Genomic DNA, 14,317 nt, shown 5'->3' with positions numbered 1-14,317 from the left:
TTAACCTTCCGCCACTTTTAACGTTATTTTCATGAGATTAGTAAAATAACGTCAAAATTAGTGCAATTTTACTTTTGCTCACCCGAGGGTTCACACATATATACATTATATGCGTGCACCGCAAGCAGGGCGTTCTAGATTTAATCAAATTCTATTTAAATATTTAAGTTTCTAATCAAATAAATAATGAAACTATATGATTGATTCAACATTTTCATGAGAATAAATAATCATTAAAGTATATTGAATTTATATTTACACACCTTTATTAAATAATAATTTTTACATCGAATGTTACACTTTTTACAGTTTTTAAAATAATTATTTGGCATTTTAAAACTTTATTATATCTTGTAGCTATAAAACATATTTACATTCGACTCGTTGATCCTCAAGATATACATCCTTCACACGTTGGCCGGCCTATTCACAACTGTAATATCATCAAAAACTACCCATCAAACAACACACTATTCAACCGTCGCTAATAACTAACCTCCGGCAATGTATAGTGCCATCGTTGGCACGTTTAATCCGACGGTGATGATGATGTTCAGCCTTAAAGATGCTTCTGATTGGTGGCATGCATTAAATGACACAACCCTTTGGCAAGATCGAATATATCATGCTATTGCTTTTCTTTATGGCCTTGTTGCTATTGTTGCAATGGTACGTGATTTATTATCATTATTAATATTATTATTCAGTTTTTTTGTTGGAAACATAATTTTGAATTGTGTTTTTGTGGTTTCTTGTAGATGCAATTGGTTCGGATACAGCAAAGAGTGCCCGAGTACGGTTGGACGACTCAGAAGGTCTTTCATTTTCTTAATTTTGTGGTTAATGCAGGTTGGTATATTGAGTCTATAATTTATGAAACACGAGGAAAGTTAACGTACAAATTAAATTAACATGCTAACTGTGAAAATAAGTAGTGTAATTAATTTTAATTACACTACACTATAATTACATTGTGTTATAAATAATTACACTGCTTGATTCTCACAGTATCCAAACCCATGAAACATATGTTTGTGTGATGTTTACTAATGTATTATATCTGTTGCAGTTAGATGTTTAATTTTTGTTTTTCGTCGCGATATTCAAAACTTGAAACAACAGGTTAGAATGTTCTTTAAATTCTTTATCATGTTAACTAAGCAGTGATAATCTTGCATTATTAATTTGATCAGATTCTACAACATATCTTGCTTGATGTACCAAGTCTTGCATTTTTCACTACCTACGCGCTCTTGGTGTTATTTTGGGCTGAAATTTACTACCAGTTTCGGTTAATGTTATTTAAACATGATGTGATTTAAAATTTAAAAAACATAAAACTTGGTGACTTGGTATTGGATGTTAATGTAAGTAACCTTTGACAGGCGCGGGGTGTTTCAACTGATTGTCTTCGGCCTACCTTTTACACAGTAAATGGAATGATCTACGCAATACAGGTAAAAGATATTTTTACTCAGATGAAATATGACGCAGGTAATTAATGTAATATTTAATTTCTTAACAGATAGCATTGTGGCTAATGATCTGGTGGAAGCCGGTGCGTGTTATGGTGATGCTTTCCAAGATGTTCTTTGCGGGGGTGTGTTTGTTTGCTGCCTTGGGCTTTCTGCTATTTGGAGGAAGGTACTTCATACTTTTATGTATATATATATATTTGTTGAGTTTTGTATTTTTAAATATTATAAATGTATAATTTCATCTGTCGCAGGCTCTTTTTAATGTTGCAACGATTTCCTGTGGAATCAAAAGGCCGACGAAAGAAGTTGCAGGAGGCATGCACATATATGTTTAACCGTTTTTATCAAATTGATCAGTTATATCTATGTATATATAATTATATATTATAGCATGATATTTTGATTTGTTTTCTTCATTCAGGTTGGATATGTTACAAGTATCTGCTTTACATGTTTCCTCATAAGATGTGTCATGGTACGTCGACATTTCGTTGCTAAGATTGTTACATGAACATATTTATATGCATTTATACTTATTTTATTATCATTTTTTGATGGCTAGATGTGCTTTAGTGCATTTCATAGAGTTGCCAACCTGGATTTGTTGGAACATCCTGTTTTGAACTTTGTATACTACTTAGTAAACTTGCTTGCTTTAATTCAATGTGTCATATGTTTGAACTTTTTGAGAAATTTTTATTGCATTTTGGGACCGATTATTTTTTTTTGAATTACAGTTGGTGGAGATACTACCTTCAGCTCTAGTTCTTTTTATTTTGAAGAAGTTGCCGCCTAAACGAGGGATTAATCAATATCACAATATACGCTGAGAATATTATGAATTCGTGATTATGTGAAATGAAGACAAGATTTCTTGTATGGAACTGGTTTTTCTGTTGAAGAGAATAGAAATGCAGAATATTTCCAGAAGCTGAATCCATGAAGTGCAAAGATATTGAAAGCTTTTAAAAGAAACTGATCTCTCATCTGTAGTAATAAAATATTGAAAGATTTGTTCTTTATTCCAATAATTCGTGTTACAATACAAAATACGAGAACAAACATGTATAGAATGGAGTAGATATGAAAAAACAGTTAGTAAATTAAGATTAGAAACATGAAGACCGATTTCCATGTTTTACGTGGTTTCCCTGAAGCAGATAACTGATTTTGAGCAAAACTATATTTACACGAGCCATGCGTTTGTGTTCATCACACCGACAAATGATTTCAAAGTTTTAAAGTTATTTGGACCCTAAATCTGTACTTCTGCGCGCAAGTAGGTATGGGAGTTGAAACAACTACAATAAGTTTATTAAGTTATTCTATCAATTTGTTGTCAAAAACTAAAATTATTTAAATAATATTGTATTGATCTAAAGGGATTTGTAAAATAGTAATCAAAGCTTACTATTTTTATTAATTTGAATAAAACCTAAATAAAACCAATGACCTGGGTGGGGGGGGGACCCAATCAAATGGTGCCACATCACCAACCCTAAATCCATCACATGTGATGGTTTTTTACAAGGGGTGGTGGTGTGATGATGTGTGATGGAATTTTTTTGTTTTTGCAACTTAAAAAAATAAAATAATATTTTACTAGAACTTAAAAAATAAAAACAATAGTTTACTAGAACATAATTCAACTTAAAAGTTAGAAATAAAAAATAAAAGTTACAATAAACGTTTACTCCTCGTCTGAATCCGGAAATTCCAAACCTAAAGAACCCATAAGCTCAACTAGATCCCATCTCAACCGATGATGAATATCTTCATCCCACAAGTCTAATTGGACATCATCGAGAACGGGAACTTGAGTTGGAGGATCCGGTACCCAATTTAGAGAAATTGTATTTTCATCTTCTTTTATTAACATATTGTGTAATATGATGCATGCATACACGTAGCTAGAGATCGTGGGTTTTTTCATTGCACGAACCGGTCGACTAAGTATGCACCATCTACCCTTTAAAACACCGAAAGCTCTCTCGACATCTTTTCTTGCCGATTCTTGCAACTTCTTGAACGCCTTTTCATTGGTCTCGACAGGAAACGAAAAGGCTTTTCAGAAAAACAGACCATTGCGGGTAGATACCATCGACAAGATAGTAGCCACGTCTGTAATATCTCCCGTTGACAAAATACGGACAGAAAGGTGCGGTGCCATCTGTTACGCTCTGAAACAACGGTGATGTGTACAGAACAGAGATGTCGTTGTTTGAGCCGGGAACACCAAAATAAGCATGCCAAATCCATAAATCATTTGACGCAACCGCTTCTAGTGAGATGGTCGATCGTTTGATATCACCCCTAACATACGCCCCTCGCAACTCCCATGGACAATTCCTCCATTCGATATGTGTACAATCGATGCTATCGAGCATCCCTGGAAAATGTCATCTAGCCTCGTGCGCGTCGTAAAGACGTGTAATGTCGTGTCTTCTTGGTTTTCGTAGAAACTCTTTGGCATACAATTTTATATATAATCGCGTTACAAAAGAATTGTAGACATTCACGTGAAGTTCTCTCAGACATTTGTAAGTATTCATCGAATTGGTCGGGTGGGTTACCTGTCGCTAGTTGACGAATAGCGGATGTGCATTTTTGAAGCGCCGTAAAACTTCGTTTGCCCCTCGCGTCGTAAGATTCTTGAAACCATTCTTCGTTTGCTTTGACGTCGGCTACAATCTTTAAAAATAAAGATTTCAGCAAACGAAAGCGTTCCCTAAACGTCTCGTCATTGTATTTCGGCTCCTCCACAAAATAGTCGTTCATTAGCACGTCGTGGGCATGTATACGATCACGCTCCACCACTTTTTTCTTTGGACGGCTCGGGCCTTCAAGTTCGTTATATAGCAACGGGAACCATTCGAGAATGTCATCTTCCGAAGACGAAGAGCTATCGGTGTCTAAGGGAAGCGAGTGTTTCGGAAATGCCATATTTTTTTGTTGTGAATGAAGGGAAGTTTGAGAGTGTTTTTGAGTTGGATTTGGTTTTAAGGTGGATTTGGTTTATGTTTTGGTTTTGGTTTTATATTTGCTTTTTTTGTTTTTTTTATTTAACCCCCCCCCCTTTCCTAACGGCTACTTCCCCCAACGGTACAATTTTTTGGAAACCACCCCTCCTCAAGCGTGATGGCCATCACGCAACCCACCCTCCTCAAGCGTGACATAGGGGCGGCGGCGGTGTGCTAAGAGCCACCACGCGTGATGGCTTCCTCCTCACGCGATGCCCCGTCCGCCCTAATTAAAACAATCATACTATTTTATAGAGTAACCCTTTGTCTAAATATAAACTCATTAAATTTATGAAGCATTTTAGAATATAATGTTAATTAAACAAAATGGGAAAAGTAACACTTTAGATCTATAATGCAAAACTTTGAATTATTTAATAGTTTGTGTTGTATCTGTTAAAATTATTCAACTCAATATGTATTTCTTTCTACAATATATTTTAATCAACTCGTGTAATCACGAGTTTATTAAACCCGTGCAATACATAAGTTTTTTAGAGACATAACTTTTTTATTACTAATATTATAACATTACATTTATTTAAGCCGTGCAATATATGAGATTCTAACCTAGTTTATAGTTATACCATAAATATAATCAAATGATAACCATAATCATTATTTATCTCAGAATACTGTAAAGTAGAAAACTCATTGTTCATTATCATACCCAAACTATAATATGACGGCTAATATGATCTGCTGATTCTGGGAATAATTAGTAATGAGATGATAGTGAGAAGGAAACCACTTCCAAACCCAGTCAACACAAGAAACCGAAGGATGAAGAATTCGTTATCATCATCATTATCCTCAGATTCTGGAGTTTGCAACGGGTGTTGATTATTTTGACATTCCATGAAAACATGACATAAACCGGGGTTTCCTTCGAAGCTAGAGTTTGAAAAGGAAAAAAATTGGCCTCCAGTAGGAATAACTCCCTCTAGATTGTTAAAAGCGACACTAAACAGTGGACAAAAAAGTTAGGGACCCCAAGGATGGAGGGATTCTGCCGGTTAAATTATTATAGGACAAATCCAGGATCTCTATGTTTCTCATACCTGATAAAGAACTTGAAATTACACCAGATAAACGGTTGTGTTGCAAATACAAAACATGCAGTTTTTCCAAGTTCCCAAACTCCGGCCATATTGGTCCCGTGAGGAGGTTGTTACTGAGGTCTAATAGTGGCGGAAATCTCATTATGTGATTGTACTGTAAGTGCCCTGGCCTTAATAACGGGAAATCCAGCGGAAGTTCATCTGATGGGATATCTCTTGAAACCTGTTGGGTTCGTAGGCCTTGTTGGCCCGGTTTATTATATGAAGTCAAAAGAGGAGACGGGTGTGGGCGGTCGGGCCCAAGCCCGGCCCGGTTTAGATTTCTTGCATAATAATTTACTAAGCCTAGTTCAGTCTCTATATAAACAACATTATGTACTTGTAATATTTGTAACTCAATAAAGATATACCTAGTTGCCACTCGTGGACGTAGGTCAGTTTAGACCGAACCACGTTAAATCCTCGTGTTCGTTTACTGCTTCGTGTGTGTGTTCAGTTTCGTGTGTGCGTTTAATCCTAACAAGTGGTATCAGAGCTTAGGTTCAGATCACACGAAGAACACGTTGAACCAGCCGAGTCGCCGCCAAACCATCCAGCCGCCGCCACCCTACTGCGCTAGGGTTCCGCCGCCGCTACGGTTCTCCGATTGTCGTTAGGGTTTACGCCGCCGCTGTTTCGCCGCCACTAAACCCAGCCCGACGATCGCGACTAGGGTTCAGTCCACCGCCATACACCACCAGTAACCACCGTAGTTATTCACGCCGTCGATCAGTTCATTTTCGGCAGTTCAATCGCTGACCTAAGAAGATCAACGTGGTCAAGGTGTTGTTGTCAAGAAGTGGAAGGCCACGTTGAATTAAAAGGTTGAGTTTGGGCTTAGGAGTTAGACCAGATCAATTTTTTTGGGCTTTTAAATTACAAGGGCAGCAAGCTCAAATTTGATTGTGTGGGCCAAAGTTTGGGCAGTTTAGCCCGTAAAGAAATTTGGGTCGATATCCTATTTTGCCAAGTACGAGCCAGGAACAGTTGAATCAAGATCTTATTTTTGTTGAATAACAGTTGTCAAGTCAGAAGAAGCATTAAAGAAGCAGTGAACCAGTGTCAACCGCGCTTGACAGGTTTTATCGTTTCAGTTTAAAGTTTCAGTTTCTGATTTTCAGTTCGATATTCCGCTGTGTATAAATAGGTTGATTTTTTAACAGAGTTTAGTAGAACAGTTGTTAAGTTCAGGCCCGTGCCATTGTTGTGTCTGTCTCTGTTTTTATCCAGTTTTTCGTTTTAGTCATTGTTATGGCAGAAGACGGAAAGGTTTCGATACAGAAGTTTGACGGACAGAAGTTCGGTTGGTGGAAGATGCAGATTGAGGCACTACTTTGTCAGAAAGACTTGGATGTAGTGTTTGAGGATGAAAAACCAGAAAAGATGTCAGAAGCAGATTGGAAGAAGTTAGACAAGAAAGCTAGGGCTTGTATTACTTTGTCGTTGTCGGAAGATGTGGCGTTTAACATCATGAAAGAAACCACAGCACGTGGTATGATGGAGGCGCTATCCAACATGTATGAGAAGCCTTCGGCAGCGAATAAATTCTATCTTATCCGAGAGCTAGTGACAACAAGAATGAAAGAGGGCGGGTCAGTTACAACTCATATCAATAATCTTAATTCGATCTTGTCCCGCTTAGTGTCAGTTGACATTAAGTTTGATGATGAAGTTCAAGGCCTCTTGTTATTATCCTCTTTGCCCGACAGTTGGTCGCAAACAGTGACTGCAGTTTGTAGTTCGTCTACAAATATTACTTTCGACGGGATTCGAGATCTGATTCTGGGAGAAGATTCAAGACGCAGAAGTTCAGGTGAATCATCAGGCAATATGCTAGTCACAGAAGGTAGAGGTAGGGGAAAACAGCGAGGCAGTGGGAGCAGGAAGAGGAGTCAGTCTAAGACTCGTAAGGATATTGAATGTTGGGGTTGTAAAGAGAAAGGACACTTCAGGAATCAGTGTCCGAATGGTAAGAAAGAGGTGAACGTTACAGAAGACGACACAGATGACGGGGTCAGTAGTGATGAGGCTTTGGTTTGTAGTGTTGAGAGTAGCGTTGATGCTTGGGTGATGGATTCTGGTGCATCGTTTCATGCCACTTACTGTAGTGAAACGATGAAGAATCTTAAATTTGGGGATTTGGAAAGGTTCGACTAGCGAATGATGATATTTTAGAGGTTACGGGTATGGGAGACGTTGATTTGATAACTTCAGCCGGTACTTCTTGGACTTTGAAAGACGTGAGGGTTATTCCAAGTTTGAAGAAACGTTTGATTTCAGTTGGGCAGTTGGATGACCAGGGGCACGATGTTAAGTTCGGTAATGGGCAGTGGAAAGTAGTCAAAGGGAATCTTGTGGTTGCTCGTGGCACGAAAATGGGTTCATTGTATATGGTCGGCATGTCATCGAAAGGAGTGGATCCAGTTTTGGTGAAAGACAAAATCCGGTTCACAGAATCTCGTGGGCAGAAGAAGGTTCGTTTTGCAAGTAACAAACCCAGAGCCAAAGTGAAGATTCAGGATGAACGAGCTAGGAAGGTTAAATCAATTGGGGGACATCGTGACAGTGGGAGCACAGGTCGTGTTTCAGTTACGATTCCAGGTCGACAGTGGATTAAGAAAACCAGTATTCCAGCTGTAAAAGTCTCTCCAATGAATTACTTGCTGAATATGGAGAGTGTTTGTTCTCAGGTTATCTCAGGATCCGATAGTTCGTTACAGTGGGAGCCGGTAGGGACAGAGAATGGGTCAAGGGCAGTTTCAGCCGTGACTGACGTGTTGGAGCTCCGGGGAGCTTCAACGGGCCTTCTGGTTAATTGATGAGAAGGCGGTGGCAACTAGAAGAAGTTTAATGTTCATATTACAGAAGTACAATCAGGAGTGCAGACGAGAGTACTCAAGGCCTCCGAGTGGGAGATTGTTGGGTTCGTAGGCCTTGTTGGCCCGGTTTATTATATGAAGTCAAAAGAGGAGACGGGTGTGGGCGGTCGGGCCCAAGCCCGGCCCGGTTTAGATTTCTTGCATAATAATTTACTAACCCTAGTTCAGTCTCTATATAAACAACATTATGTACTTGTAATATTTGTCACTCAATAAAGATATACCTAGTTGCCACCCGTGGACGTAGATCAGTTTAGACTTAACCACGTTAAATCCTCGTGTTCGTTTACTGCTTCGTGTGTGTGTTCAGTTTCGTGTGTGCGTTTAATCCTAACAGAAACCATGCTTTGTATATTTGTTATATTCTTGGGTTCTCTCCTGACAAGAAATTGTATGCTAAATTCAAGTGAAAGAGAGACTCAAAACCACCTAAATATGAAGGAATCATTCCCGTCAAGTGGTTAAACGACAAATACAATAACTGCAGCCGTGTTAATCTGTTTAACCATAATGGAATGCTACCTATGAGCTTACAATTAACAATCACTAGAACTTTCAGTGCTTTGAACTGTAAATCATCTTCATTTTGCAGCTCTTCATTGTAAAAGTTCATGGTGAGAACCAAAACAGTTAAATTAGGACAGTATCGAAGGATTTTAAGAGTTGATGAGAGGTTACTGAAGCTGCAATTGGAAAGTGAAAGGGAAGAAAGAGACTCAAGATTCCTAAAACTTTCTGGAATTTGGCCTGACATGAATTTGTTTCTTGAAATATTTAAAGCTTTTAACTTTCGGCAAGATCCAAGATTAGCTGGTAATGTGCCCGAAAAATTATTACTGCCAAGATCAAGTGACGCAAGTTTAACCATCACCGAACAGTTAAAATCAACTGAACCAACCAAAGAGTTGTTATTTAAGTTGAGAAAAGAAATGCTTTGTGAATTTAACAACGATGGAGGTATCATACCCGAGAACTTATTAGAATGAGCTGAAAAATGACTCAAATTCGGAAACTTATGAAAGATATCAGGTATATTTCCTGAGAACCTGTTGGACGAAATGTCCAAACGAGCCAATCGACTAGAGGAATTACCAATTCCGCTGATGGCGGTGAATTCGTTTCTATCAAGATCCAGTTCCTTCAATCTTGGTAATCGGAGTAAGAAGTCCGGTATAATACCAGAAATAGAATTGGAAGCAACAGAGAGATGTTCAAGAAAATTGCAATTCCCGAATTGTGGTGGAATAGTTCCAGTGAAATAGTTCGCAGCAAAGATTAGAACTCGAATTCCGCTGGAGTTAACACATAAAACAGATGGAATAGAGCCACTAAAATAATTATCAGAGATGTCTAATACGAAGTGCCGGCAGATTTATGCTAACCGGCAAAACATGATTAAATTCATTATTACTCAAATCAAGTGCTTCCAAATGGGTGAGATGAAAAAGGGAAACTGGAAGAGGGCCTGAAAGGTAATTGTGTGAAAGATTGAGTGTCGTAAGCTGATCTAAATAAGATATTGAATTAGAGAACTGGCCAACTAATCTTTTATCTGGGAGTTGTAATCCAACAATTCTACCTGAAGAGGAATTGCAAGTGATGCCTACCCAGTTGCAGCAACAAGCTGAAGAGGACCATCCATTGATTGGTGATTCCAATCCTTTCATGAAACCGGCTAAACCTCTTAAGTCGTCGGAATTGCATGCCAGATTTTGTGAAATCACAAGAAGGTGACTTTGTAAAGAGAACAAAACAAATACCCATATCCACAAAGCTACCACCATTTTAGTATAGATCGACCAACTGAATTAGACAAAAATAATTAAGAACTAAAGGTTTCAGATATTAGTGAGAAACCCATCTGAGAAATGGAGATTTGTTATTCCAATAGTTTCTCTTTTGCGTGTTTACTCGTTTACTCAAGTCAATTGTCCTTGTTTGTGTTGGGACCGGGTGCATATGCGTGCTCAACCGTAATACTATAAAAATCTTGCATCTTGCTTCATATTGAAAGCTTTAAATCTTTCTAGAAACAAACTCATAACATGCCAAGTCCGAGAAAGTTTCAATAATCGAGACTCATTCTTACATTTCACTTTAAAAATGCAGCTTCAGTAACCTCTCACTAGCTCATAAAATTGTCCAACTCTGCCCTAATTTATCAACTCTAAGGGGTGTTTGGGATTGCTTATTTTAAGCTACTTATTAACTTATTAATTTATCTACAAAGTTGTAACTTATTAACTTATGGGAAAAAGCTATAAGAAGGTAAAACAAGGAATCCCAAACACCCCCTTAGACTTTTGGTCTTCAGTCCTATGGGTGTTTAGGAAAATTCGAAATCCGAAACCAAAACAGAAACATGAATAATTTGATCTAGGGATGAGCTCGGTACCGTACTAGTACATGCACCGAAAATACCGATCCCGAAAATTGCAATTTTTTTAGAATATGATGGATCGTGGATTTAATATAACTTTTTCAAAATAGAATAGGGATTTCAAAAAAATTCGGATAGTTCAGATATTCGGATATTCAAATAGATGACAAGTGTTTTAATTATATGAAGTTTAGCTTTATTCATGTACTGTTCTAATTTTTAGCAATATGATGGATCATGGATTTAATTAGACATTTGTTTAAGTTTTATTTTAATTTTCTGATTTTCTAATTTTATTTAATTAAACGTTTGTTGAAATGTTTGTTATACAGTTTATTTCAGATTATCCGAATCTGACTCGAATCGATCCGAAATCAATTCAGATCGAATTTTGGATAAGGTTCTAAAAATTTCAACTCCGAACTGAATAAATCAAATCATCCATTATCTGATCCGATGAACATCCCTACTCAGTCCTCACCATGAGCTTTCACACTATCTGATGATGACTTACAATTCAAACTACTCAATGCTCTCATTGTTACGAAAATTTAACAATTTTGTTTAAATTTCAAGTGTATCATGTACTATGTGTAGGGGTGTTCAAAACTGGATATCCGATATTCGGATATCTGGACCTTTCGGATAGTGGATTTCACTATCCGAATTCGAATTCCAATTCGGAATTTCGGATATCCGAAGATCGGATAGTGAATCGGATATCCGAAAATTATAAAAAAAAGGAAAAAAAAAACAAAATCTGTTTTAACTTACTAACATCTCAAGAACCTTAGTTTTCCAATCCAACTAACTAACCACAAATTGTTCAAAATAAAAAACAACCCATTGTTTCAAACTAAACAATCTTCTAAAACAAACATCTTGAGAATCAAAAACAAGTTATGGTGACCGAGGACGGTCATGGAGATGGCACGAACGACGGTCGTGGAGATGGCATGGACGACGTTAGATGAGGGCCGGAGCCTAGACGTGGTACGGCGACGGTGCCTTGCGATGGTGGTGTCTCGACTACGGTGTACTGTCGTGGCCGATGGGAGCCTGGAAAGTTTGAAACATAGCAAAGATGAAGAGTTGAAGAATGTAGATGTAAATCTGTAGAAAATGGTGGCTGTGTAACTATGTTAAGACACATGACTTTTTACAAAAGTAGGGTTTCAACTTCAAAACTATTTTTATGGTATATAAAATAAAATTAAAAAATATAAATTTAAATATTTCGGATAATTCGGATATCCAAACTATCCGAAAAATCCAAAAAATACTATCCGAGTCCGAATTTTCGGATATCCAGGGTTCGGATATCCGAATTTTTGGATATCCGAAATTTCAGATAGCTCGGATACGGATAGTCGGATAATTCGGATACGGATTCGGATACTTTTGAACACCCTTAACTATGTGTACTAGTTTTCTCACACTTTTGTTAATTTGTTTTTTTTTTCTTTAAGTATTTTCTCTGTAGAGTTAAATATCATTTTCATACATGAGATTTGGTCAATTCGCAACCTCAGTACACATTACAATTTTTTTGCAACAAAACACATATCATTTTCGTACTTTTCACTAACTCCATTTATTTTAGCCGTTTTAGTCAGGGGCAATACGTCCATTTTGTATTTTTTTTTTATATCCGGAGTTAAATGTAATTTTCATACCCGAGATTTGGCGAATTACGCAACTTCAGTACATTTTAAAAATTTTTTCAACTGATCATTGACATTTATATAATCATACAGTTTTCGTATTTTTTTTTGCTAACCCCATCTATTTTGGCCGTTGAATCTGGGGTTAAACGATCATATTGTATTTTTCTTTTAATTTCTCATTTTTAGAATTCTTTTATTTCAGTTTATCATGTAACTACATGCTAACACAAAATTCAATCCTCAACCCCAATCGACAACTTAAAATAGTGAAAAAAAAAGTATATGAGGCGGAAGAGATCGACGAGACGATTTCAAAATTTTTAACACCGAAGGAGACCCTAGCCGGCTTTAGAGAAATATACGTGAGGGGTCATACGTATGAAGAATCGAAGAAACCATAAATTTTTAGCTTTGATTAATTTGTCGATCGTTGATGCCAAGTGTCTTGAGAGATGGCAACAGAGCTATTGATGTGATGCCACGGTCGGTGATTCCAATCCCTTAATGAAACCCGCTAAGCCTTTCAAGTCGTCAAAATTTCATGTCAGATTTTGTGAAGTTACAACAACCTGACTTTGTAGATATATCAGAGAAAATACTAATTGTTGGGTTATAAAGGTATTTTGGGCGGTTTTATTAGGGCCCGGTTTTGGTTCCTAATTGTGTTTAACCCTAATCTTATGTAATATATATACCCATCATGTAATTGTAATATTTGTTCTGGGCTAATTAGAAAACCTAGTTGCAACCCGTGGATGTAGGTCCCCTTGTAGGGACTGAACCACGTTAAATTCTCGTGTCGTTTATATTTTCATTTATGCGTGTTTATAATTGTGCATATGTGTCTTGTTCTCTTCCGCACGCCGCTTTGTTCCTAACAAGTGGTATCAGATCTTTGGCTCGTTGAACACACGGTTCGTTGCATGGAGACAATCCTCAAGAGGTTTGAAGTTTACGATTTAGGGTTTGGGTGTTGCCAAATGTGACAGTAGACTGAATCGCTGGATCTGAGTTACAAAATTGCAAGCCGGTTAGGTTTCGGTATTGGTTGACGGCTTTGTCGATAAAAGAAATCTTGAAGCCATGATATTGGGTTTGAAGAAGAAGGCCTTGTCATCAATCGCGGTTAGGGTTTCGTCGAGTGTCGTGTTTGTTAACTGACTGTGGATGAGAAATTCTTGACTTGATACTTCGTCAGAAAATCGAGACAGGTGGTCGGCGATTTGTGGTGCGAGGATCAGGTTCGTGATCAGATAGATTCATTGGGTTAAAGTTTTCGGGGCCGGGTAGGAAAATCGATCGTCAGCGTTTGTAGTCGGGTGTGAGATCAAAGTAAGTAATATGCGTTTCTTTGTTTCTTCTTATCGTTAAATATCATAAAGCAATATGTAGCCATATTAATTTGTCTTGGGGACGTGCATAAAGAAAATGGTTTTGATTCTTGTTATTTGGGGCTTCGTGAAAAGGGGGAGGGGGATCTTTTGTTTTGTTTGTTTGAACATAAAAAACTTTTTACCAATATAGTAGTACCAAGTTAAAGGTTAAAGTTTTCTATTTTAAGTTTAGGGTTTGGCTTTATATTATCAACCGTAAAGTGGTGAACCAGGTTATGTGAAAATTTAGCGTTCGGATTAGTTCAGATTTGTCTACAATAGGTAGTATGAGGTAACTGTTTATTGTTTATAGTTTATTTATCAGATACATGCACTACGTGAAAATTGACCTTCGGCCACACGAAAAAAGTGTGGCCGTAGGCCTTTTGCCACACACATTTGGTTCAGGTCATATGTGGC

General features: G+C 37.4%; 2 pseudogenes across 1 annotated transcript; one reads left to right on the top strand and one right to left on the bottom strand.

Moving 5' to 3' along the window:
• Window positions 1-474: 474 nt before the first annotated feature.
• On the top strand, window positions 475-2,508 carry LOC143540447 (tobamovirus multiplication protein 3-like; annotated as a pseudogene).
• A 2,537-nt stretch (window positions 2,509-5,045) lies between these two features.
• On the bottom strand, window positions 5,046-10,646 carry LOC143540436 (phytosulfokine receptor 1-like; annotated as a pseudogene). The gene is made up of 2 exons (XR_013136592.1): window positions 8,819-10,646; window positions 5,046-5,782 (listed from the first exon to the last, which is right to left on the bottom strand). The product of XR_013136592.1 is annotated as a phytosulfokine receptor 1-like (transcript).
• Between the last annotated feature and the right edge of the window lie 3,671 nt (window positions 10,647-14,317).

The sequence above is a fragment of the Bidens hawaiensis genome, unplaced genomic scaffold, assembly GCF_021521415.1.
Source record: "Bidens hawaiensis isolate Kalapana, Puna unplaced genomic scaffold, B.hawaiensis_p1.1 tig00000820_1, whole genome shotgun sequence".
NCBI lineage: Eukaryota > Viridiplantae > Streptophyta > Magnoliopsida > Asterales > Asteraceae > Bidens > Bidens hawaiensis.
The sequence above is the reverse complement of the archived record's forward strand: the minus strand, read 5'-3'. Positions and strand labels throughout refer to the sequence as shown.